The 22,954-nt window shown below is 41.9% G+C and overlaps 1 non-coding gene across 1 annotated transcript; it reads left to right on the top strand.

The window, feature by feature from the left end:
- The first annotated feature begins 1,164 nt into the window (after positions 1-1,164).
- On the top strand, positions 1,165-1,239 carry Trnat-ugu (transfer RNA threonine (anticodon UGU)). The gene has a single exon. It is a non-coding gene; the product is annotated as a tRNA-Thr (tRNA).
- Positions 1,240-22,954: the final 21,715 nt, after the last annotated feature.

Here is a 22,954-nt window from a genome sequence, read left to right as displayed (position 1 = left end):
CCGCCTGGTGATAGGCCACCCCTTCGGCAGCAAACACGAGTTTGGACGCCGACGGATCGTAGGTGCAACGGCTCGCAACGTTGTTTGTTGTTCAGTGATAGCGACTGACTGGCACCATCGCCAGAGGTGTAGGTGGAGCTGGCTGCTGAGTAGGCAGATCTCGTCTATTATAAATGCGACTCTGTGTTGCCTCGGTGGGTGACGACGTCCGACAGGGGTTCCCACCTGCAGGTTCTTTCTCTCCTGCGTACCTGAAAACAGTGGGGATTTCAGAGGGACTCTGAGTCGCGCTTGTGGTGTTAAGTGAACGAGTGGGCTAGGACGTCATACGGGGTATTCAAAAAGCCGTATGATTGTTGGCCGCGCGTGCCGTATGATTGTTCGCCTGCCTGGGTTATTTCCCTTCTAGTGGTCTCTCCCAACATTCCACTGTTTCGTTTATCTCAGCCAGCGTCAGTAGTATCGTTGGTGTGTGTCGTTACGTGTTGACGTGAACGTTTTAGTTCCTTTGTTCGTTTGTTTCGTTTTTGTCGCTGTTAAAATGCTAACCATTGAAGAACGTGTGTTTTAACACAACACTCCCACATCGCGATACTGTGCGAGATTTGATTAACAAATTTCGAAGTACGGGTTCAGTGACAGATACACCGAGAAGTGGTCATCCTAGCGTTTTGTCTGAGTATAAACTACTCGATATTTCCGATAAAATGTCCATGAATCCGAACAAGTCAATAGGAAAACTCGCCCAGGAAATCGATTTTAGTGTCGGAACGGCCCACTCAGCTGTAAGAAAAAATTAGAACTTTTCAAAATGGTTCAAATGGTTCGCACAAGAAGGTCAAAGGCCGGGAACCCATATTTTTAACTATATATGACGGTAGTATCTGTTCCCGAAAGAACAGTTACCGTCGATGACCATGCAGCTTTGCTCGAAATGAAATGATAATTAAATAGACACCCTAGCTGCAAGCAGCTAGGGTGCGAACGCACACGCTATGCCCGAACTCGTACGGGACTTGGTAGATTAATCTGCCACGAGTAATGAGTATGATGGGCAAACATCTATTAGGCGCACTACGAATGTAGTGTTGTGGACATGTTGGGAATGTGGATCTTACGGGGAGCGTGCAAGGGGTAAGTCCCTGCAGACGCACTATCCTCTGTGCCCTCGGTGGCTCAGATGGATAGAGCGTCTGCCATGTAAGCAGGAGATCCCGGGTTCGAGTCCCGGTCGGGGCACACATTTTCAACATGTCCCCAATGAAGTGTATCAACGCCTGCTTGCAGCTAGGGTGTCTAATTATCATTTCACACCGAGGTTACAAAAGTCACGAGATACCTCTTAATATCGTGTTGGACCTCCTTTTTCCCGGCGTAGTGGCATCAACTCGAGAAGACGCCGGAAGTCTCTTCAGAAATACTGAACCGTGCAGTCTCTATAGCCGTTCATAATTACGAAAGTGTCGCCAGTGCGAATTTTTTGCACGAACTGACCTCTCGATTACATCTCATAAACGTTCGATGGGATTCGTGTCGGGCCATCTGCGTGGTCAAATCATCCGCTCGAACTGTCCAGTAGGTTCCCCAAAACAATCGCGAACAATTGTGGCCCGGACACACGGCGCGTTGTCATCCGTAAAAATTTCATCCTTGTTTGGTAACATGAACTCGGTTTGAATCTTCAAAAATGCAAAATTTTGCAGTTCACAAAAGGAACAGACGTAGTATCCTATGACTACAGTAAAGAGGCACGACTGGAATAGGTGGATTTAAATGTCTGGGTCAAACAATTTTTAGGGATATGAAATGAAATGGTTACATAGGCTCGGGTAGGCGGACTTTGGTTCTTTGGCGGGATAGAAGAAAATGCAGTCACTCAGAAAAGTATATTCGTTGTAAAACACTGTTTTGGCCCGCCCTAGAATATGCAATCACTCAGAAAAGTATTTTCGGTGTAAAAAACTCTTTTGACCCGCCCTAGACTATCAGCCGAGTGAGTGGGACCCGTGCGGGATAGGACTAACAGGAATATTGAACGTAGGGGGCAGTTCAATAAGTAATGCAACACATTTTTTTTCTCGGCCAATTTTGGTTGAAAAAACCGGAAATTTCTTGTGGAATATTTTCAAACATTCCCGCTTCGTCTCGTATAGTTTCATTGACTTCCGACAGGTGGCAGCGCTGTACGGAGCTGTTAAAATGGCGTCTGTAATGGATGTTCGTTGCAAACAACGGGCAGTGATCGAGTTTCTTTTGGCGGAAAACCAGGGCATCTCAGATATTCATAGGCGCTTGCAGAATGTCTACGGTGATCTGGCAGTGGACAAAAGCACGGTGAGTCGTTGGGCAAAGTGTGTGTCATCATCGCCGCAAGGTCAAGCAAGACTGTCTGATCTCCCGCGTGCGGACCGGCCGTGCACAGCTGTGACTCCTGCAATGGCGGAGCGTGCGAACACACTCGTTCGAGATGATCGACGGATCACCATCAAACAACTCAGTGCTCAACTTGACATCTCTGTTGGTAGTGCTGTCACAATTGTTCACCAGTTGGGATATTCAAAGGTTTGTTCCCGCTGGGTCCCTCGTTGTCCAACCGAACACCATAAAGAGCAAAGGAGAACCATCTGTGCGGAATTGCTTGCTCGTCATGTGGCTGAGGGTGACAATTTCTTGTCAAAGATTGTTACAGGCGATGAAACATGGGTTCATCACTTCTAACCTGAAACAAAACGGCAATCAATGGAGTGGCGCCACACCCACTCCCCTACCAAGAAAAAGTTTAAAGCCATACCCTCAGCCGGTAAAGTCATGGTTACTGTCTTCTGGGACGCTGAAGGGGTTATTCTGTTCGATGTCCTTCCCCATGGTCAAACGATCAACTCTGAAGTGTATTGTGCTACTCTTCAGAAATTGAAGAAACGACTTCAGCGTGTTCGTAGGCACAAAAATCTGAACGAACATCTCCTTCTTCATGACAACGCAAGACCTCACACAAGTCTTCGCACCCGAGAGGAGCTCACAAAACTTCAGTGGACTGTTCTTCCTCATGCACCCTACAGCCCCGATCTCACACCGTCGGATTTCCATATGTTTGGCCCAATGAAGGACGCAATCCGTGGGAGGCACTACGCGGATGATGAAGAAGTTATTGATGCAGTACGACGTTGGCTCCGACATCGACCAGTGGAATGGTACCGTGCAGGCATACAAGCCCTCATTTCAAGGTGGCGTAAGGCCGTAGCATTGAATGGAGATTACGTTGAAAAATAGTGTTGTGTAGCTAAAAGATTGGGGAATAACCTGGTGTATTTCAATGCTGAATAAAACAACCCCTGTTTCAGAAAAAAAATGTGTTGCATTACTTTTTGAACTTCCCTCGTACATAAGAAGCTCAACACGAATGGCCGCAGGTTTATTTGACAGACGGCAGGGGGTCACACAGACGATGAAAAACGTGCTAGACACGTGGCTATCGCGCGCCCGAGTCTGCCTGCAAAGTTTCGAGGACCAGTATTACTAAGTGAGAATCGTTCTGGGGCCCACCACGTATCGATCCTGTAAGGGCCGCGAAGACAAGACGGTGCGCACAGAGGCGTTTGGGCCACAATTTTTCCCGCACTCCGTACGCGAATGGTAAGGAAATGAGCTCTACTATGTGGAGCGATGGGAAGTGCTCTGCCACGGAAGTCACACAGCTTTTACAGAATATAGATATATACGTAGGTCTAGCTGTAGATGTAAATGTAGAACGACATACACAGTGAACCATCGCCTACTGATGAGCTCTGACAAGGGGAAGGCCCCAGACACGGCCAACCGATTCGGCTCAAATTTGGCAGGTCGCTTGTGTAAACCTAAAATGGACTAAGATATTTTGGGTCAAAACCCCCGTAATTTTGAGAAAATCACCCATAAAGTTTATGACGAGTAATCGACTAAAAATTGGAGGGATAGATAGATAATTGTAAACAGAGTATTTTTCATCATCAGGTATGGGGTCTGCAAACGCAAACTTTTCCAGAAATGGAGGAAAGAAACTTTTACAACTGCCACTTCTGTACCCACATGGTTCAAATGGCTCTGAGCACTATGGGACTTAACTTCTGAGGTCATCAGTCCCCTAGAACTTAGAACTACTTAAACCTAACTAACCTAAGGACATCACACACATCCATGCCCGAGGCAGGATTCGAACCTGCGACCTTAGCGGTCGCGCGGTTCCAGACTGTAGCGCCTAGAACCGCTCGGCCACTCTGGCCGGCGTACCCACATGGTAAACGCTTTTCGCCGACAGTGCCGATAGCACAACGGCTAAGGTAACTGGCTGGGAATCGGAAAACCCGGGTTCGAATCTCGAAGAAACCTAGCGGATGTTATTCTTTTCGTCTGTATTTCTCCTTATCTCAATGGAAAAATCACTACATGTATCCACGAGGTTCGCGGCAGCCTAATGACGGAAAACAACTCTTTCCGATTGACTTCTATAAGGTTCGTGCTGGACACCTTCACTCTTCCAGGTTCGCAACTATGATATGAGGAAGAGGCAACCGGGACAACATAACACTCACCGCGTGCATTCTGTCCCGTGTCTCGCTGTAAAAAAGCGTCGCGCGGTTGGCTATCCGTGATCCCTCGTGAGGAATTCGCAGTACTCTTACTTGGAGTTGTTTTTATGTGACAAGGCTTAAAAGTTTAATACTTTACTAACTCACGGCGTTTGGGAAATTAGTTTGCCTACATTATTATCATTCCTTATTGATTTACTTACCTTATTAACCCTCCTATCCCTATCAATTGAGATATGGAGAAATACAAACGAAAAGAATAACATCCGCTAGGTTTCTTCGAGATTCTAACCCGGGTTTTCCGATTCACAGCCAGTTACCTTGGCCGTTACGCTATCGGCGCTGTCGGCGAAAAGCGTTTACCATGTGGGTACAGAAGTGGCAGTTGTAAAATTTTCGTATCTGGATTTTGGGAAAAGTATGCGTTTTCGGACCCCATACCTAATGATGAAAAATGCTCTATTTACAATTATCTATCGATCCCTCCAGTTTTGAGTCGATTGCTCGTCATAACGTTTAGGGGTGATTTTCTCAAAAACGCGGGGTTGTTGACCCAAAATATCTTAGATTTCTTCGTTTTAGGTTGTACACAAGCGACCTGCAAAATTTGAGCCGAATCGGTTGGCCACGTCTGAGGCCTTCCCCTTGTGAGCGACGAGAGCGGTAGAACTGTGCAGGAAACGCACTCGTCGGTTTAATGTATGGAGCGGCTATGCCAAACAGCCTTACAAGTGCAGCCGTCAGTTTGACGCGAGGTGCAGCTGGCGTGGGTGAGGGTGTCGCAAATACCTCGCTGGCGCCAGTTACTCCGTGGCCGGGGGCAGGTGGCGGGCAGAGTGGGCGGCGGTGGGGGCGGCTTTGGCGCCGGCGGCTGTGGCGCCCTTCGCGGAAGCCGCCTGGACCGCCGCCACGGGCGCAGCCCTCCGCCAACATCTGGCGCTGCACACAACAGCTGGACATAACTGGGGACGGACGAGAGGCTGGCAGTCTCTGTAAGTTACCACCGAGATTCCCGACAAACAGGAGTCGACTACCTGTTTAGCCAGCCAGTGTACCCACTCCGTCCGCTTCCGTAATTCGGGTTGGACAGCACGTCTGCCCGCTCCGCGTAGGACCCGGTTTCGATTCGCTATTCTGCATCTACAGGGATTCTCTGTAAATCACATTTAAGTGCCTGGCAGAGGGTTCATCGAACGACCTTCACAATTCTCTATTATTCCAGTCTCGCATAGCGCGCGGAAAGAACGAGCACCTATATCTTTCCGTACGACCTCTTATTTCCCTTACTTTATCGTGGTGTTCGTTTCTCTCTCTGTAGGTCGGTGTCAACAAAATATTTTCACATTCGAAGATCCCGTCGCAATGAAAAACCCCTTTCTTTTAATGATGTCCACCCCAAATCCTGTATCACTTCTGTGACACTCTCTCCCATATTTCGCGATAATACGAAACGTGGTGCCCTTCTTTGAACTTTTTCGATGTACTCCGTCAGTCCTATCTGCTAAGCATCCCACGCCGCGCAACAGTATTCTAAAAAAGGACGGACAAGCGTAGTGTAGGCATTCTCCTTAGTAGATCTGTTATGAGTGTCTAGACGGGTGACGTCGCACACCGTAAAGTGAAGCGCCATATAAACTTTTCTCAAATGCTTATTGCGTTTATATTTGTAGATAAGCATCTACAGTCAGAAGCAATAAATAAAATAGTTTGAAGCAGAATGGCTTGTGCAACGTTAAGCGGAAGGTGAATATTTCATGTACCTGAGCTGCGAAAACACCATTAAAGTCTCGTTGCACGAAAAAACCATTAAAGTCTCGTTGTAGCACAGTAAAACTATTTTTCTAGCGGTATTAACGGTATGGACAACCGATACATCAATTGATATAGGTCCAAAATTTTCTTTCCGTTTCAGAAAATAGTTTACATTTTAGCGGCGGTTCAGGAAGTATAGTAGTGGGAAAAATTGCGAATACTGATAACGAAACAAGCAGTGGAAAACGTCGCATGAAAATAAGAGCACAATATAGTAATGTGTGTCGCTAGGTATTGACTGAAAAGAAAATACTGCACTGTGTTTCAGCCGGAAAACTAAATTAAAACTGCAGAAGAAGCTCCTTAGATACAGAGAAAAACTATATAAATAAATCCAAGTAGATGTAAAGTTATCCTGATAAACACATCAAAATCATCAGAGTATTCATACCGTGAATCTTGTTTTGGACCTCAGAAATAACAAACTATCAATAATATTGAAATGTTTGTACTCGTAGTACTCAACGCGCATCCCGGGTATAGAGACGATTACAAAATCATTATACGTTAACCTAACATTCGTAATTGTGAACGTTACGTCGGCTACATATGTGCACAAAGAAATGACTCTTCTTTTAAAATGTTTGTAGCTTAACTGCCCAAAAATTAAAAGTACTAAACTGTTATTCTATCATTAAACTGTTGAATCAGTGACATTACTAACGGTCAGCATGTATAAAGTGATGGAAACACATTTGAAGACTACGTTTTGTCAAAGAGCTACGAAAACAACTCGAAAAGAAAACAAAGAAAATAGTAGACGAACTATCAGGTAGAAAGTAATCGACACAATAAACTAATCTCACAATACAGGAGAATATGGGCTTGCGACAAGGAATGGGAGAGGAGAAAGACTAATGAGTTCTGTAATAAATTTTAGCTAGTAACAGCGAATACTCTGCTCAAAAATCACAAGAGGAGGAGGTATACTTGGAAACATCCGGGTGATACGAGAAGATTTCATCATGATCAGACAGAGATTCCGAAATCAGATACTGGATTGTAAGGCGTACCCTGGAGCAGATACAGACTCAGATCACAATATAGTAGTGATGAAGAGCAGGTTGAAGTTTAAGACATTAGACAGGAAGAATCAATACGCAATGAAGTGGGATATGGCAGTACTAGGAACGACGAGATACGCTTGAAGCTCTCTAAGACTATAGATACAGCAATAAGGAATAGCTTAGTATGCAGTACAGTTGAAGAGGTATGGACATCTCTAAAAAGGGCCGTTAAAGATCTTGGAAAGAAAAACGTAGGTACAAAGAAGATAACTGCGAAGAAACCATGGGTAACCGAAGAAATATTTCAGCTGATCGATGAAAGGAGGAAGTACAAAAATGTTCAGGGAAATTCAGGAATACAGAATACAAGTCGCTGAGGAATGAAATAAAGAGGAAGTACAGGGAAGCTAAGACGAAATGGCTGCATGGAAAAATGTGAATAAATCGAAAAATAAATGATGATCGGAAGGACAGACTCAGCATACAGGAAAGTCAAAACAACCTTCGGTGACATTAAAAGCAACGGTGGTAACATTAAGAGTGTAACGGGAATTTCACTTTTAAATGCAGAGGAGAGAGCGGATAGGTGAAAAGAATACATTGAAAGCCTCTATGAGGGAGAAGATTTGTCTGATGTGATAGAAGAAGAAACAGGAGTCGATTTGGAAGGGATGGGGTATACAGCATTAGAATCAGAATTTAAAAGACCTTTGAAGGACTTAAGATCAAATAAAGCAGAAGGGATATACAACATTCCACCAGAATTTCTAAAATCATTGGAGGGAAGCGGCAACAAAACGACTATTCACGTTGGTATTTAGAATGTATGAGTCTGGGGACATATCATCTGACTTTCGGAAAAATATCATCCACATAATTTCTAAGACTGCAAGAGCTGATAAGTGCGATAATTATCGCACAATCAGCTTAACAGCTTATGCATCCAAGTTGCTGACAAGAATAATATACAGAAGAATGTAAAAGAAAATTGAGGATGTGCTAGATGACGATCAGTTTGGCTTTAGGAAAGGTAAAGGCACAAGAGAAGCAATTCTGACGTTGTGGTTGATAATGGAAGCAAGACTAAAGAAAAGTTAAGGCACGTTGTTAGAGCCGGCCGGTGTGGCCTAGCGGTTCTAGGCGCTTCAGTATGGAACCGCGCGACTGCTACGGTCATAGGTTCGAATCCTGCCTCGGGCATGGATGTGTGTGATGTCCTTAGGTTGGTTATGTTCAAGTAGTTCTAAGTTCTAGGGGACTGACGACATAAGATGTTAAGTCCCATAGTGCTCAGAACCATTTGAACCATTTGAACCACGTTGGTAGACTTTGTCGAGCTGGAAAAAGGGCTCGACAATGTCAAATGGTGCCAGATTTTCGAAATTCTGAGAAAATTAGGGGTAAGCTATAGGGAGAAACGGGTAATATACAGTATGTACAAGAGCCGAGAGGAAATAATAAGAGTGGACGACCATTAACGAAGTGCTCGGATTAAAAATGATGTAAGACAGGGATACAGTCTTTCGCCCCTGCTGTTCAATCTACACATCGAAGAAGCAATTATAGAAATAAAAGAAAGGTTCAGGAGTGGAATTAAAACACAAGGTGAACGGATATAAATGATACGATTCGCTGATGACATTTCTATCCTGAGTGAAAGTGAAGAAGAACTGCATGAGCGGCCTAATGGATTGAACAATCTGATGCGTACAGAATATGGATTGAAGGTAAATCTAAGAAAGACGAAAGTAATGAGAAGTAGTAGAAATGAGAACAGCGAGAAATTTAACTTCAGCATTGATGGTCACGAAGTAGATGAATGCTGCTACCTAGGCAGTAAAATAACCAATGATGGACGGAGCAACGAGGACATAAAAAGCAGACCAGCAATGGCAAAAAGGGCATTCCTGGCCAAGAGAAGTCTTCTAGTATCAGATATGGGCCTTAATCTGAGGAAGAAATTTCTGAGAATGTACGCTTGGAGTACAGCATTATATAGTAGTGATACATGGACTTTGGGAATACCAGAACAGAATAGAATTGATGCATTTGAAATGTGGTGCAACAGACTAATGTTGAAGATTAGGTGGACTGGTAAGGTAAGGAATGAGGAGGCTCTGCGCAGAATCGGAGAGGAAAGGAATATGTGGAAAAGACTGATAAGGATGATAGGACACCTGTTGAGACATGAGGGAATGATTTCCATGGTACTAGAGGAGCTGAAGAGGGCAAAAACTGTAGAGGAAGACAGAGATTGGAATACATCCAGCAGATAATTGAGGACGTAGGTTGCAAGTGCTACTCTGAGATGAAGAGGTTGGCACAGGAGAGGAGTTCGTGGCGGGCCGCATCAAACCAGTCAGAAGACTGATGACCCAAAAAAGAAAAAAAACTAATACAGTAGTCCGGAACTGCAAGAAAAGAAGAAATTGAGTCATCGAACGAACGTTATAATAGTAAGCTGGGGAAGTAGTTTGTTGTCAGCTGGTTCATACAAATATACTTGTAGCTTTGATGTGACAGTACATAATTTCAGACGGATATTCGTTTGAGTATTATTTCGTACCAAAATAAAACTTAATAGTTTACGCTGACGTTGTAGGTTCTATTGCATGAAATAACAGCGATAGTTAAATGATAACACAGATTATCCGAATACATCGTTCACAAGGAAAGGTGGTAAGGGACTTCTAAGTTGCATCGTACACTTATACATTTCCTTTTCGGCTAGTTTCGCTCATCGAATTAATGTCATCGGAATAATTTGTGGTTTGTTAGTAGAATAATATTGAAATAAAAAGTTTTAGATTTTCTGTTTGAATGTTCTTACAATAATAAACGCCTCGCCTTGTAGGGATCAAATGACTATCGTTAAAGACAATGAACTAGAACAAATCACAAAACAAATTTGGCAAGTGATAGCCTACATGTTGTTAGAATGTCTTACGTCATGATCTAGAGTCAAAATTATTGCAACTGAAATAATAACGTGCAGAAAAAATTAAACGAAAACAAACTTTGCATTACGGTTGTCGGTACAGGGGTGGTGCGAGGACAGAGTAGCCAGTTTCTGTTACTGGTAGTCATAAAGTGAAACGAATTATTCCTGCACATTCTTTCAATCATTGTTGTTCAAATACAGACTATTCTTATGTGAAAATTTACCTTCTTGTTCAAATGTAAGAAGTAAGAAACGCTCCATGTAATAAATGTCACGTCCGAAGTTGTAGTACGTATTTTGTTGCTAGTAAGATATTACTTCACGACAATGCTGTGGACCGAATACCTGTTCGGATCATTTACGCATTCTTATATAGCACCGACGACTATCGGATTCATTCATAAACGGTGTACGAGGCACTGACTTCAGTATGAGAAGTAACTGGTACACAAAGTGAATTATTTCCACCAGAAGATCCAATTTGTCCACGTTACGAAAAAAACCGTTAACAAGCACTGGTCTATAGCCTTCACTCGTTTCATGTCAACTTTATCTCTTTTTATAGTACCAGTTTTTCCATACCAAAATTTATAATACACTCAAAGTTCTCAACACCGTGCATAACTCATTCCGATCTGAATCTATGACTATAATAAGACTCTGCGCTGATTCTCCCAGTACAATGTTGTCTACTCACAAGTCTTTAATATGTTTCTTACTTTAGCTACTATTTCCATTATGTCTTCACGTCGTGCCTTATTTGATCGTTTGTAGGCAGTTATAGAAGAAAGAGATAATAGTGGAGACTGCACAAGTCAAAAGACGGTATGTACATGTAACATTTGCTAACATCCCAAAAGATAAACCCTTGGACTAGAAAAAAATCATGGACAGTGGAGAAGACAGATATGAAGCGATTAGAAGTCTTTGAGAATTAATGTGACAGGTGACTGATGTGAATCAGTTGATTTGGTTGATTAAGGAACGAAGACGCCTACAACGAGTCAAAGCAAAACAGCCTATAAAGAACATAAGGATTGGAAAAGACAGAATGGTTAGGCACTTATTAAGGCATCCGCAACTACATACATCTCCGTCTACATACACATTCTGCAAACCACTCTGAAGTGCATGGCAGGGGGTACGTAACACGGCACCGCTGCTTAAATGCGGCTGTGTTTGCTGTGATTAGCCTAGTCTTGTCTCCACGATTCCTACGAGAGCGGTACGTCGAAGATTGTCTCTGGACTAGGCACTTAACACCGTTCCTTGAAATTTTGGTGGCAGGCTTTCGCGGGATAATTCACATCTGACTCCAAGAATGTGCCAGTTCTCGTGACGCTGTTCCGCCCGTCAGACCGGTGCCCGTCAGTGGCGCCACGCTTCGCACACGTTCTGTGTCGCTGTTAGTCCTGCCTGGTGTGAGGGCCACAAAGACGAGCAGTGTAGGCGGTCTGCTGCGTAGACTGCATTTTCCAACTATCCTGGAAATGAAACGAAGTCTGCCTCATGCCTTACTTATGACTGAGCCTGTACGGTACGTCCACTTAATATGCCTACAAACTGTTACACCCAGGTATTTGTACGAGTTGACTGTTCTAACTGTGAATCGTTGATATTGCAGTCATTCGATACTACGTGTTTTCGTTTTGTGACATCATTGCTAAAGTGTAGAAGGGGGTGGAGGAAGAAGAGAAGCGTAAGAGCAGAGTGGAAAAAAAAGAAGTATCAGGGCAGCTATCAACGACAATCTCGAGTGAATCAACGCTTTTGAGGTCATGACAATCATTTGCAATATTACAGGTGCTCTCGAGAACGTGTTCCAACGATTTCCTCGATAACGTCGATATGTAGCCATGTTAGAGACAGAAATTGTGAACTAAATGTGAAAAAGCGTAATTTAGCAAAACAGGAACGTTTAGTATAATTTATGCTCTATTTTTATAAATTTCTTAGTTTTCTGTTACTGACACACTTGTTGGAGTAAAACCCCATTTGCGCTGTCCGTACACGGGTATTAACAGAGCCTTTATCTTTCATTATCAGAAACAGCATATCCTAGAGTACCACATTTCGACTATTTCACAGCAGTGATGGTTTTTTCAGAGCAGCCTATCATCGTATTATATTAACGGTATTCCGGTTCTTCTAGCACACTTCATTTAATGGTCAGGCTTTATCCTATAAACATCACAGAAAAATAGCGGTTAATTAATCCAGCCGAACAAAGGAATTTAAAATATGCCGAGATTTGCTATTCAGGTCAAACAATTATCTCGATATAATTCAACTAATAACTGCGCTCTTCAGGAAGCGTCATCTGCAACACCTCAAGTTAAATGCGCTCCCCGCTGATTGGCTGTCTTTTTATGAACGTGGTTCCACAACGCTGCACTCCCGACCGACAGGAATGTGGTAAACTGTCGTTCATTCCGACGATACTTACTGTGCCCTGATACTATTAACATTTTTTTCTGCATCCTATGTTATTCAGGTCGTCGATGTTGTGACGTGTAGCAGTGGAACTGCCTCAAACCGAGCCTTGGGGGGGGGGGGGGCGATGTCTGAAACAAGAATGGCCCGTTTACTTTTGAGCACCGTCGTCTAGCAACAAATGCCGAACGCTCCCCCTCCGTCCGGGCTCACGTGAGTCCAGCCCGCTGCGGGCGCGGTGGAAGGCCCACAGTCCGGCTAGCGAGTGTATCCCACCCATCCGGGGTCCGCGCGTTGCTACCCGAAACCGACGCCGACGTGTCACGGCGATCGGCCGTTATCACAGCTCAACGCAAGCGGGAATTTCTGTAACCGCGGACGGCCGTGTCTTTGCACGAGTAGTTATTTACGTTGCATTGTGAGTACTACGTGCACACCAGATACAATGGGTGCATTTTGCAACGCGTTACATCTGACTCGATTTTTCCAACCACAGATATTCTTTCTGCGATGCATTAAGTGCTTTAGTAAAAGTCGTGTAATTTTTAATAAATCACATTTCTTACAAATTAACTCGTAATACACATGTACACGAATCTAACGAAAGTGATTTCCTTAAAAATGGTTATTATCGACATAAAATAACCTTTTCAATCTCATCCATCATCGATATTGTAGAGCACGTGACCGCACATTCAGTAAATATAGATGCAGATAACTGCGATCAGTGTCTTAGAAAATATTTGGTTATTTCTAGAAATTAGCCTCCCAGGCCTTTCAGACCAATACTCAAAAGAAACATGCAGCAGCTACATGTTTAAACTTCTACGTGCCCCATCTGAAGATGGGCCTGACGAAGCTAAAAAACTAGTTTATGGAAATATAAAAATATTTCATATGCGACTGGTCGCAGTTCTGTGTTTATATTCAATAAAGTATCTCGTTTTTGGACTGTATTCATAACTCACGTTCTTTTCGTATCTTTTTGGAAAGGTTTTACTACTGGAGTGACCAAAACTGTCAAAAAAATAACTTTCAATAGAATTATTTATTGCCGTGGTGTAACACAAAAATTCACAAATCACCAATTTTTTCAATTCATTTTTCCGCCATATGATTGTATCGTTGGCGCAAACGATACAGGAAAAGTAAGATTTGTGGCAAAAGTTCTCGGGAAAAAAGTGTTAATTAGTCGTGTCTAATTCAGAACTCGGTTATCTGAATCCTGGACTGGTAATAATTAGTGGTGTTCATGATGAATAAGAAGTACAACTTATTCAGTACAAACTCGTTCCAAAACTACGTTCAAGTGGACATTAATATCGTGAAATTAATTGGCCAGAAATTGATCCGTATCATGCCTGAACAATCGAATGCTTTATAAAGAATATAGCTATAGTTGTAACTAACATACACGTGTATAAATTAGAGGTGATCAAAAATTCGTGTTTCCCGTGAGAAAATTGCAGTCCGTTGAAAAAGTGAAGCCAAAAACAGTACCTTTGTTAGAGAAATTCCATAAAGAAAAATAATTTCGTGTTACTGTGATGATGAAGTGACGCTGTAGTTCTTAGCATGAACACAAAGTGTGGAAAGTCAAAATTAATAGTTGGAGATATTAAATAAATAAAAACGCAGCGTTACCATGCCTTTTTGCTCTTAAAGTTGTAATTGTTACCGAATGCACCGCTTTTCTTCATTTATTGTTAGTTAACTTTAATTTCCACAATGCAACTTGTTATCCTTGTGTAGCGACGAAGAATGAGCAGCTGTATCGCAGAAGCTTCTTTAAATATTGAGAAATAAAGTACTGCCACTTAGAAATTAAATTACGCAGAAAATACTGAAGACACAAGTATAGTGCCTTTGTGCCTCTCAAGTTGTCGATTCGTCCAATAATTTCCTCCTGTTAACTAACACAACAATCAACTATGGAAATGCTCTATTTCTGAGACAAAAGAAAAATATCAAATTCCGTTAGGTGTTCATAGGGACGCTAAACTCTAGGCCAGACTCTGACTGGCTCTCAACGCCGATTCTCTGATGAGACAAATGAGAGTACGTGTCAGCTCCAGTCGGATGGTGCATAGTGAAGCACTATCGTTTTCTAATAATCCTTCGGGTCAATTTGTTGCTTTACTTAAAATTGTGGTAAGGTCTTATGGGACCAAGCTGCTGAGGTCATCGAACTCTAAGCTTACGCACTACTTAATCTAACTTAAACTAACTTACTCTGAGGACAACACACACACCCATGCCCGAGGGAGGACTCGAACCTCCGACGGGTGGAGCTACGTGGACCGTGACAAGACGCCTCAGACCGCGCGGCCTTTACTTAGAACGTGACCTTTCTGACATCAATTTATTGCGCAACCTACAGTCTATCAGTCACTCGTACATAAGGCCGAACTTCTCTATAATTTATTAGATTGTTATAAACTCAAAAGTTAAAGGAATGTCTGAAAAAACTGAACAAATCGCAGAGGTCAACCAGACGAACATTCCGCCGATGAAGTGTGGCGTGTTATTACGTGTGATCCCGAATGTTGTGTGTAGGTTTCAGATTAGGACACAACAGCCCAAGTGTAATTTTTGAAAGTAATTGTAACAGCGTTGGCCGCAGGCACATTTACTCGAAGGTGACCGATTTCAGACCTAGCCATTTTGATGGGCAATGACTGTGTATGGAACAGGAACCGCTGAGTGAGCAGTTGACTACCATCATTCAGCGGTTCTTGCTCCATGCACAGCCACTGTCCGTCAAAATAGCTATGTCTGAAGATGATCGTGTGATGATCGAAGCCAGTCACCTTTGACTAAATGTGCCTGCAATCTAGAAAATTGTTTTCAAAGATTATAATTTGATCGCCGATACCTCCAATAATGTATTAAAAATAATCAAGCGTGATTGCTACTGAATTATTCGCGACTTCTTTACAGTTCAGTATAGCCGACCTGACACCGTGTCCCTTTCGCCTTAGCCAAAGCACTCGACACGACATGTGATGTCACCTGAAGTGAGTACCAACGGAAAAATGCTCCCACCGGAGCACATAAAAGCGAATAAGCTCTTGTTTAAAAGATTGTGACGGAAAGGTGGGATAATAGCTGCCTCATTCTGCGTTCCTCAGCACCTTTAAAAAATTTCCCAAAAATTTTGGTACGAGAACGTAATCGCTCCCTTTTTATTATAGAACTCACCTGTCACTCCCACAAGCTCGCCTAACTGTAACTCGTTCACACGCACTGGTCCATCGCCGTCAAGTAGCTCATACCCGTCCACTGCCACCTGCCCTTTCTCACACTCATTCAGCCCAGCTCACTGCCGTTATCTGTTTATGCCTGTCCTACTAATACTCTCACTGTCAATGTCTCCCCCCTGCTCTCTCTTACTGCTGATATCTCATTCGTGCTGCTGTCTCTCTTTTCATTCTTGTCATTGTCATAGACTCTGCCTGTAATTATCACTCGCTCTCAACCACACAGTCCACTTTTCCTGTCTCCGTCGTTTTATTCTTCTCCCACTGACGCTGTCTCCTCCTCTCTTTTCCTACCACTGTCACTGTCAACTACATTCCACTGTCATTGTGCCCTCCCTTTTTCTCACACTACCGTTGTCTCCTTCACTCTGTCTACTATCTCCAATATTTATTACTTTTCTGTTTCTTTCCCACTGCCACTGTCTCTTTCTCTATCCCTCTATCTCTCTCTCTGTTAAAAAAAGCGCGATATGTTCGCACTCCAAAAGTTTTGGGAGGAAGGTAGAATGAGGCAGCTTGTACCCTACTTTCAGGCAGACTCTTTTAAACACGAACATATTCATCTTTTTTCAGATGTTTTCCTTCATCTCCGTGCGACAGCAGGGTACGTCACTCATACGAAAAGAACTTTATGGGTCAGTAACATTTTGATAGTTTACTTATGTGAAATTTAAATAACGCAAAATTAATTTCACACCACAGACCGAATTTTGCGTGCACAAAAATTTTGCATGTATTTCAGTACTACAGCATGGGGTTCCCAGAACCTTTTTGATAATAATGGAGACACTTTTCAGCGTATATCTCCGTGCTACGTCACCCGTACGTTTCCGCCATAGGATTTCACGTGCGTACTTTACGTGTACGGATAGCGTAACTATGAACCTCTGTGTCTGGGAAACGGATGAAGAGGACAAAAAATTTTCAAGGCTGTTTCAGATCGAGATCTTAGGAATATATCCAAAAAATTTCAGCCATTTGCTACACATAGCCGTCTTGGAATCCGAGGCTCAGTTTTGGTACGAAAAAATTAGAAAATAATAGGAACGATATTTTACAAGGAATCTCCCATGAAATAATGCCATCTGCGTAATCCCTTAAGGCCCACCACAGGCCATTTCAGATGCAAAAAGAACTCTCCCATTTGCTAGATTTGCCTAAGCGGGAAGAAGTGTGTAACATTCATACTTTGACCCTGTACCGTAGGATTGTCACACTAAGACGATCCTTCCGTCGGGTATACCAGTGGTCCCGTGACAGAGGGCTAACCAAAACACTACACTCTATCTTTCTGTCACCAAGAGAACCCTACGTATGATCCACAGAGAATTGCGTTTTTATGCGCGGCGTTTTGTAACGTATAAGGCAGAATATGCTGCCGCCGGCATACCGGTTATGGTCATATTCCACGAGGCTGTATTATTAATCCGATGCCTTATTTCGTTGTCCCTGTTGTCTTGTTTCATTGACCATGTTGTTAGGCTCCAACGAAGTATTTTGCACACAGTTTAAGACTTCAGGTTAGGTGTCAATGTGCATTCTACCAAAACTGTTTCCTTAAGAAGGAAACCTTCATTCAACGTAGTGCTCTTTAGGTAACTGCTTCATACATCCCTGAGTGGTTTGAGGAACATACACAAGAGCTGCGTCACCTACGTTGGCCGATCCTGTAACCCAACTTAAGCGTTATCAAACATCCGTATCCTAGTTCTGAACAGACAACTCGATGATGATGTCTTATCAACCATTAAAGTCTAGTGAAGAGAGGAACTTCTTCTTAGCCGTCAATGTTTCAGAGGCTGACATTCTAGAAGAAATAAGTCAGAAACTGTGTGAATTCACTCCATGATTAACTGCAGCTATTGGGTAGAATAAAAATAAATAAATAAATATAATATTGTACGTGTGCGACCCTGGTGCAATGTAAGAGGAGGCGAGGGCCGTAATCTGATTAGGCTAAATAAGTAAACAAGAATCAGAAAAATATTTAGATAACCGTCTGTAAATATATTTGATGGACGGTCTGAATCTCTTTCAGAAGCTACGCTTAAGAAAATAAACTGTAGAGAGTGCATCAGTGTTACGGGAATGATGTTTTCAGATATCATTTCTGAAAACCAAATGAATGGCAATGATGGACGAGAACATTGCGCACACGAGAACATAAGAAAACAGATCCACTGCTGTACAACTGCACTATTGACAACAAATTGCTAGAAACAGTAACCCCCGCAAAATATGTAGGAGTATCTACCCAGAGCAAGCTTTAGTAGAATAACCACATAAAACAGTAGAAAAAGTAGATGCGAAACTGAGATTCGTAAGAAGAATCTTAAGGGAATGTAATTCGTCCGCTATACAAAGGGCTTACAAGGCGCTTTTTCGACCGATTCTTGTGTGTCGTCCGTCTGGGATTCTTACCAGGTAGGACTGACAGAAGAGGTAGAAAAGGTCCAACAAGAGCGACACGTTTTGTCGCTGGAATGTTTAGCGAGCATGAGATGCTCAACAAACGCCAATGGCAGACGTTACAAGAGAGGCGTTGAGCATCACAAAGAGGTCTGCTATTGATATTTCGAGTGAGCACTTTCCGGGAAGTGTGGGACAACATATTACTCCTTCCTACGCACATCTCACGAAATGACCACGACGAGAAAATCCGCAAAATTAGAGCCGATACGACAGACACTTATCGACAATAATTGTCCCAAATGCCACTTGCGAATGTAAAAGTGGAGAGGGATCACTTAGTGGTACCAAAAGTACACCCCGCCGCACTTGCGCACTATTGATGTGGACGTAATATGAAAACTGATTGGTAGTTCGTTACACCCGAAACGATAAGTAACAGAAGTTATAGGAATAAATTACAGCTTGAAAACCTGTTAGCCACGAATCTGTGTAATAAAGTACAAGCTGCAAAACATGGACTTTCCGTAAAATTATTATTCGCACCAATGAAACTTTAGACTCATGCAGGAAATCACATAATATTATCGAGTGAGGTGACGCAGTGGATAAGGCACGGCTCTGTTTTGGAGGAACTGGATTCAAGTACCAGTCCAGTCATCTACATTTAAGTTTCCTGTCGTTTAATGGAAGCAGCGCAAGCAAAGATTGGGTCGGTTCCTCCTAAAAACTCACGGCCCCTTACGTCTCCCACCTATGACTACTTCGAGCCTGTACTCCGTCTCTAATGACCTTGTGGTCCACGAGACGTTAGTTAGCTAGTTAGTTAGTTACTTCCATGTTCCATGTATCATTTTGCACGATAAATCGTCATGATGTGGAACGAATCATTTTACATTCATGTTGCAAATTAATTTGTACATCTATTTGTGCTCTAAAGATCACCATATAATTTTTTCCCCGAAATGAAAACAAGATATACAGACTGAGTTAGCAATTCCTACTGTAATATTATTGGATTTCAGATACTTTGCAAATGAGATGTTTGTCAACAAAAGAAAGGAACAGCCACCTGGCTGTAGTTCGTAAAAATATTAAGCATCTCAGCGCATATGTAAAGAGACGAAATACTTTATTATGTACGCCTACACAAAGACGCGCGTCCAGCGTTAAAATATTTCAGATAAACACTATGAAATGGGCGCAGATATTTAAATCATTGCCACAGCGCTCGATAGCAATAAGCTGCGAAACATTTGAAAGAACAATCCATCATTTGTTAAGAAATGTACTAGAGACTTCATTACCTTTTTATGTTTGGTCGCCGACTTGTTAAGACGTGTTGTGTAGCACCGCTACAAGTTGTATTTTATTTAGTGTCAAAAACCATGTAAATCACCAAGCAAAAAAACTTCGGTAAACCGTGTCACGCTAAAAAGTACTTACGCCCACGCCAGAACACTTAATTTTTAAGAAATCTCGGATAGACAAAAGCAGCAACTGTTGGACTGCTCCATGTATGAGAGAAACATAAAAATGTAAGTTTTGTATTCATTGTATATTTGTTAATGTCTATTAGTTAAACTCCTTTGTTCTTTGAGAATATATGGATACTTCAATTTACGGAAAATCTCTGCTTGTTCTCTTCTTTAAACTGACCATGATTTTTCAATGTATGTGAGCTGTGTTACAGGTTCGCTCTTCATCGCGGTATCTCGATTGTATTCGGGAGGCCAGTAATGTGTTCAATTTCCAATCTGATAACTTTTACAAAATTTCACTGTTTTGCATTCATTTCCAATTTTTTATTATTATTCAAATAGGTCCCTTGGGTATTTTCATCGAAGATTCTGATTGCGTGAAGGCAATCCGAGTCAGAGGTCAGTCACGAAATCACCTTCGCGTAATCAAACCTTACGTCTCCTGAACACAATCGAGAACCGACGCATCGGTGATCATCCATTAATTTCTCTCTCTTTACAAGACGTACCAAAAACGGCAAAGCAGGACTGCCGTGAGTACGCAGTCTAGTGTTATAGGTTGCATTCTTTATCTTGTCTGCAAATATTGCCAGACATTATCATCATTACTGTTATATTTGATTAAAAGAGTGTAAATAGCACTACCCACCACCTTTTTCTCATTAAAAACATAGAAATTCTTCTACGGAATAGAAGGAGTCGTCAAAGAGAAACTTTTTCAATTTATTTCAAATTTTACCTTGCTGTCTGTTAAACATTTTATATCACTGGGTAAGTGGTCAAAAATGTTTGTTGCAGCGTTGTGCAGCCCTTAGTGTGCTAAAGACAGCCTTAATGTTGAGTAATGAATGTCATTTTTCCTTCTGGTATTGTAATTATGTACCTCAGTGTTCCTTTTGAACTGTGGTGGCTTATTTACAACAAACTTCATGAGGGAATAAATATACTGTGAAGCAGTAGTCAGAATGCCCTACTCCTTAAACAGATGTCTACAAGATGATCGCGGGTGAGCATCACATATTATTCTTACAGCACGTTCTTGGACACTGAAGACTTTCTTTCTTAAAGATGAGTTACCCCAGTACATTATTCCATATGACATTACTGAATGAAAATAAGCAAAATATGTCAACTTACTGATTTCTCTCTCCCCAAAATTTGCTATGATTCTAAGTGCAAATGTGAGCGAACTAAGTTGTTTTAGGAGTTCTAAAATGTGTTTTTTTCCAATTTAAATTCTCATCAATATGGACACCTAAGAATTTTGAAGTCTCGACCCTAAGTATTATTTCATCACTATGTGTTACACCCTAGAGGTGCGGAACTGAATATGATGTGTCTTTGTGGATTAAACCCTGTCCATCATTCCTCCGGATATGTCGCGGCTATACGCAAACTGTTGCTCGTGTTCGATTGTTCAGCTATTAGGTAGAACCCTAATGCGTCGGCTTCAAGACGGAAACTCAGCTGCTGATCATGCCAAAGGTTTCTAGAAAATCATGCTCCAGAACACGTGACGTTTAGACAAATGTTCATAACGACAACCAGACATATTTCAGCCCCTCCTATGAACATAGCTTCAGATCTTGGAGGGTGTGCGTTTCCAGGCCGATGTTTATTGTACTCACTTTTCTTGTTTTGATGAATACTAAGAATTGTAGTTTGAAGATCTCCTGTAGGACTGAATAATTTATACTGGTCTTGTCTTTGGGCCTATTAGATACTGTGCTGCAGTCATTATTTCATCTCGCAAAGCCACCCATTCCTCTTCAGTTTTCTTCCTTTCCCCTGTTTCAGTTAGACACCACCTAATTCTCTCTTTTACAATCTAACAGTCTTGTTTTTTTTCAACTTGTTCAACTCCCATTACACTGAGTTCCTAACTTTTTTCGGCTCCTTAAGATTATTCTGCATTTCATATCCATCATATTACTGTTACTGTCCACATTTGCTCATGGAAATGCTTCAGTCTTCAGCCTCAAATCGTGAGAGATACTTGTCGTGTGTCAGAGATGGAGCTGGAAGCCACTTCTTCACTATAACGTATGTATTGGTGACGGACGGTTTTGGCCTAAGCTCGTTTGAAGATAAGTGCATTTCCAATCGAAAATTAAAATTATCAAAAATTTCTATAGAAAAATATCTCAGTCAATTGCACACGACGCCTACCTTTAAAACATAACTCTTCCTTTTTGTGTCCATCTACTTCCACAAATCCAGTCTACATCTCATGATTATCAACGATTTTTATATTTGAAGCGAATGTTGGTACAAAGATATTGTTAGTAGTCTTCACATTAATACGATGTAGTAGTTATATTTTTTTCCCCTGAAAGTGTTAAAAGTTGTGTACGTCATTATTTAAGTGAAGAGTAGGGTTTAAAAAATGGGCTGTTCTGTTGCTCCCATGTCAAAATTACCTTTTTTTTCATTTTTTGTAGTGTGGGAAAATTTGTATTTTCTATCGTATAGAAAACCACGTGGATTTCGGCTGCCACAAAACAAAATATATTTCTTGTACATCGCACGAAGATGGAGCGCTGGTTCCGAGACGCGTTCTGACGAATTTAAGAAGAGAAGGTTAAATACGGTGACTAGTTTCGATCTTCTTAGTGTTCTATATGTTAAGCTGGACGATCTTGGATACGATCTACGTTATAAACATTGATACTTTATAAACGCTAGTTCATACTTCAGAGCACAAAATAAATGGTTTTTCAGTTACTTTGTTGCTGTTCCTACGATCCGTCGAAATGTTTCCGATTCGCTGTAACACTACCAGCCTCCTTTCATTTCCTTTAGCATGTTTCTCCCGTTTCTTGTGTGTATGTGTGACGTTCCAGAAAATTCCTTCGCTTCCTACTTCTGTTTTTTCAGCTTTACTTTTTTCTCTAATGAGCCTGTCTTTGTCATAACTTGCAAAAAATATTTCTATTTCAAATTCTTTACTCCTAAAGAGAATTTCGGTTTAATTTTTGAATTTTTTTTATAATTTCGTGTTTTATACTTCAAAGGCCTACACAAGCTCTACTTATTTAAGTTTTAA

This window comes from Schistocerca nitens, chromosome 7 (assembly GCF_023898315.1).
Source record: "Schistocerca nitens isolate TAMUIC-IGC-003100 chromosome 7, iqSchNite1.1, whole genome shotgun sequence".
In the NCBI taxonomy this organism is placed as follows: domain Eukaryota; kingdom Metazoa; phylum Arthropoda; class Insecta; order Orthoptera; family Acrididae; genus Schistocerca; species Schistocerca nitens.
This window is presented reverse-complemented; position numbering and strand designations above follow the sequence as displayed.